We start from the raw sequence: 5,095 nt of genomic DNA, 5'->3' as shown, positions 1-5,095 counted from the left end.
CTGTATGTGCAGTGGGGCAGAAAGCTAACTATCATTCTCCTTACAAAAGTCCTTTAGGGAAGTAGCCTATTCAGGCTGAAGGTGGGCCCATTTCCCCAAAACATTAAAGACTTTCGAACAAAGACCGATCCTTTGTCCCCAAATGAGATCACAGCACCTCCTGATCTGATGAGTCTTTCTAGAGGCGGCAGGGCTCAAACCCCTGCTAAATCACCTCCTTCTTCCTTCTTATCATCCTAGGCAGGGCTGTCCCACCAATCTTTTGGCTTAGCTTTGCTCCATCTCCCTCCTCTGTCCTCATAAATCTACATTCAGAGTTAATGACAGAACTGAAATAGAGATGGGAGGAAGTAAGTCATCCAACCCCACATTTTTTCCTTCAGCTCTGACAACTTGGCGCCTATCAGTGGTACACTTTTTGACCCTTGGGAGAAATCAAAGCAATCCATTTCATCACTACCAATACCTGTAGTTCCAAGAATTCGACTATTTATTCAAGGTTTCTGAGGCACTGGAGTTGAAGTGGTTACTCCCCAAGCATTCTCCTTTTTGTCTTAACTTCAATCGTGTCCTCTCCTCCTCATTCTTCTTGGATGGGGCTGAATTCTATTCCCAGTCTCCCTTGCCTCCCCTCTAATAGCTCGGATTCAGTGTTTCAGTCGGGCCATCACAGGCAGGAAGGCCAGAAACTGAAGGTTTGGCAGGAGAGGGGCTGCTAGGTGCTCCACAAGGGAAAAGCCTTCCATAATGCGCTCCCTCCCAGCCACATTACCGCTCTCGTCTAGTTCGACATTTCTCTCGCTTCTTTCTTTGCTTGTTTTTTTCTTACAGGACAACATAGCCTAGCTAATAATATTGCACCTGCTGGTGTTACTCCCACCACTTACCCATCGCTTTGCCAAGTATAGAGTTTTGAAGAAGCAAAGCTTTTTTTTTTTTTTTTTAAGTGTAGCTAAAAGGCTACAACCTGCTCCTCCTGCCAGGGCTTTTGTATAGTGATGAAGTAATCAAGTGACAAGCATTTATCAGGCTCCTGCTGGGTGCCAGGCTTCATCTTAGGCATGGGATGTGTACCACTAGACTGGTCAGGGGCGAGACGGATACTGAGCATTTTAAGTTGCTCTCCCTACCATGTGAAAACTTTAAACTGTTTCAGAAGGGTCAACTAGTGACATGTGACCCCCAAAATTACACGAATCCTTCCCAGCTTGTATCCCTTGCAAACAATAGTGGAAAGGAAAGCAGAGAGACTGCCAGAGTGACCTTTATTACAAGGAGCAAGGAATCCGTGAAACAACCTGACAAATGTTGTTTTGTGCCGATGGGAAAAGAATATCAGACAAAAAGAATGTCTCTTTGACTTCCCAGGGAATGCCACTCGAGAACACCACAGACAGCACCACATGTGTGGTGGAGAGAAAGGGAGCCGTCCTACCAATGGGCACAAGAATCCTCATCTGGTAGAATTGTAAATGGGATTGGTCGACTGAGAGTTAATCCTGGAGTATCCAAATTTAGAGGGTACTCACATTGCTTAGCCTCCAGAGAATAAAAATTATAAATTAAACTAGGGAGTTACCCAATGGCACCCATTCCTTTGGTGGTGGTAGTTCCCCAGAAGGGAAACCCGCTCCATTTGGGGCTACCCTTCTATCATTGCTAACCTTCCAAGTAGCAGCTTTCCTAAGGTTTCTGGTTTCCTCTCCCCTTGGTGTCACAGGGTCTCATCCAAAAGTCTTATCCTCTCCTCCTTGCTTATGCAAATTTGTCTTAAAAGGGTGATTTGATTTGGTGGGGAGTGTCTTTCTGCTGTTTTCCTCAAGGTATGCTCTGGCTTTCTAAGAATTGCAATTTAAGAACTCCCCAAGCTGGTTGGAGCAAACTTGAAGGTGCCTTCACTGAATTAGCTAAGCCAATTAGTCATTCAAAGGAACCAACTAGTCAGTTGGATCCAAAGAGTCAGACTGGTTATATTTAGTGATCACCAGGGGCTGCCCAGGTCATATTTAGGATTAGAATGCAAGCGTTTTTTAAGTTCATATTTAGGAGCAGAAGCTTTGCTGACTCGTGACCAGATCCTTCTCTGTCCTCTTTTCATATCCTCTAAACAAAAGCACGGTGCTCATCAATCACTGCAGAACAGACAAAACTCTCAGCACAGCTGGAATGTGTCAAGGTTCCCGTGGTTGAACTGATGGGACAACAGTTAAACACGGTCCAGGGCTATAAACCAAGCTAGGAAGCAGAGAGGCATGAGTCGGCAGCGTAACCTTTGTTGCAACCCAAAGGAGAAGCGGCCTGCTTGCTGGACCATAGCTACAAAGAGAGTCTACCAGTTGTACAATCACATCTGGCTCATGATCTGCATCCATTTCTCTCTCATCTCCAGGGGCTATTTGGGGGAATGCAATCTTTAGGTAGAATCTAGGTGGGAAGGAAATAAAGCGAAGGTGCCCAGTATGAAGGACAGGGAAGAGCCTGAAAAGTTGGGATCTACTAGATTTCTTCACTCCTTGGAGGCGATTGGATTAATCTACAAATTGCTATTTGGTCCCAAGTGTCTAAAGTGCACCAGAGCTCTTAAAAGGGTGGGGATGGAGGAGGGTTGTGTGTCTATTGTACCTACAGGCGAATCCCTGTTCATATACCTTTACACTTATTGAAAAATATACCTACAAGGAACACATGGCACCGACTCCAGCTTTCCAGTGGTGAAATGGGATCAGATACAGACCTCCTCCTTCACTGAGCAGATTCTTTCCTGCCACGGGCAGCTGACTGACCCTCCATTCTTCTGCAGCAGATTGACTTGCCCCCACTTCTCATTATTCTTTTCTGCCTACAGACCTGTTCGTGTCTTTCCCATCCTCAAAAAACCCCTGACTTGATCTCCCCATCCTTGCTGGCTATAATCCTGTATCTCTATTCCCTTGTGTGGTTCTGCACTCCTCATTCTACTGAAACTGTCCACTGCCCTCTCCAAGGCTACCAATGATCTTCCCCCTGCCTATTTATCACCCTGTAAATGACCCAAAAGGTCTTTTCTCCATCCTCATCTTTCTTGCCTTCTCTATGCAGCCTTTAACATTGTCACTTTCTCTTCCTCAATACTCTCTTCTCCCTGGGGGGTTGGGACCCAGCTCTTTCCTGGTTCCAATTCTTCCTTAGTCTACTTGGCTGCTACTTCATCTGCCTTGCACCCTCTAACAATGAATAAATGTCCCTCAATTCTCTCTCTCCTTGAACTTCTTCACTTTTCAACCTGGACCATGAAAGTTTAAAAGTGAACTGCAACTTTTGGGGACATCGTGTATAGAGGGAAAGGAGAGAGAGCCCAATATGGAGTCTCAAGGGACCGCCAGCATTAGCAGATATGACCTGGAGGAAGATCTAGCAAAGGGATAAGATCAAAGGTAGTCAAGCATGCAGGAGAAGACCCAAGAGAGAGATGGCCCTTAAGCTCCCTTCAAGCTGCTGCAAGTCTGGGGGAGGTCCAGTGCAAGCTTGAGCAAGGCCTGTTTAATTTCCATTAACTTCAACTGGCTCCTCAGTAGGAAGGAAGGGCCTGAACAAGCATGTCTGGCAGGCCTCTTCCAGCTCTACGTTTGTGATTCAGAGGAATTCAGGGATTAATACTAGAAAATAAGTTGAAGATGTGGAAAGATTTGGTTTTTCCTTTTGTGTACTGTGCCTTACATTCATTTATGCCAACCCGGGTCACACGTGGTCCCAGTTGAGAAGCCAAAAGAACCACCTGGTAAACTGAAAGCTGCCCATGTGCCTCAGCCTGATCCCAGGAACAAAGGCTCAGCAGTGAGAGTCTGAGTGATGATTTCGTTGGTGCTGAAGGCAGAACACCCTCCCACCCTCATTCTCTCCTAGGGAGATTGGCTCTGCAGTGCCACTTACAAGAGCAAGAAGGCATTTGTTAGGAAATGAAAGAGATGGAACTCAGGGGTGGAAAATAAGATTTCCTTCCTATGGAGTTTCTCTCCAAGCCAACACAACCCTTTCCTCAGCAGGCTTCAAAAACAGGAGAAGAAAAGTGGCATTCATACACATAAGGCTGGGAATTCACAGCAACTCCTTTTTGAGAATTTACTGCTCTCTCAATCAGCTTGTCAGACTACTTTTAGAAATCTCCGCCACCGTTTGGCTCGCTTTTCTCCCAAAGGGCAGTGAGCAATGGTCCAAAGCCAAGTCAGAGGGCACTGCTTGGGCTCTGAGCCAGTCTTGGCTAGCACCTGGAAACACACCTAGCCTCATTTTGGACTTGCACGTGGCAGGCAAACAAGAAATGTTAGCTAAATGACTGATTGAATTCATGGCCTCAAAGTAGTTTCAAGAGTTGGGCAAGTGGAGGAGAGAAGGGTCGACATGCTTAATGCCTTTTCCTGGAGAACCTGGCTAAGCCCTCTCAAAAGTGGCCTTTAGATGTATCAGTCCCAAGGAAAGGGGACCTTCCCTTGCACAGGGCAAAGGAAAGGGAAATTCATCAAGCTCAGTTCACCTTCCTCCACAACTGGATTCTCTCGAGCACACCATTTGTGCCTGTGGATTACTGCTTTGGCTGCAGTTTGGCTCCAAGTCAGAACAGAAACTTGGCCACAGGCAATGACTGACTGCTCAACACAGCTTTCTGCAAAAGCAAGCAATTCTTTAGAAAAGTGAACAAAAGCAAAATAGAGGAACGAGGAGGCATAGGTATAGGATGAGAAGGATAGTCGGGAAAATATAAACACGAGTAATTATAGCTTAGAATGTGGATTGGATGAATTCACCCATAAAATGGAAACAGATAGTAGATTACAAATTTGAACTCAACAATATGTTGCTTTCAGGAAATGTTATAAAAATGAGAGATACAAACATAAAATAAAGATCAGGAGCAAAATTTATTAGTTAAAAAAAGCAGGGGTAATAATCATGATTTCACACAAAGATAAAGCTAAAATAGATTTAATCGCAAGAGAAAAACAGGGAAATTATACTAGCTGTCAGCCATATTAATCAATATTGTTTTAGACTATTTAAAATAACTCGACAGCATAAGGTTGGAAAATTGTTGGGGCGGAGGAAATAACAACTTTGTGGA

The sequence above is a fragment of the Sminthopsis crassicaudata genome, chromosome X, assembly GCF_048593235.1.
Source record: "Sminthopsis crassicaudata isolate SCR6 chromosome X, ASM4859323v1, whole genome shotgun sequence".
NCBI classification, from domain to species: Eukaryota; Metazoa; Chordata; class Mammalia; order Dasyuromorphia; family Dasyuridae; genus Sminthopsis; species Sminthopsis crassicaudata.
The sequence above is the reverse complement of the archived record's forward strand: the minus strand, read 5'-3'. Positions refer to the sequence as shown.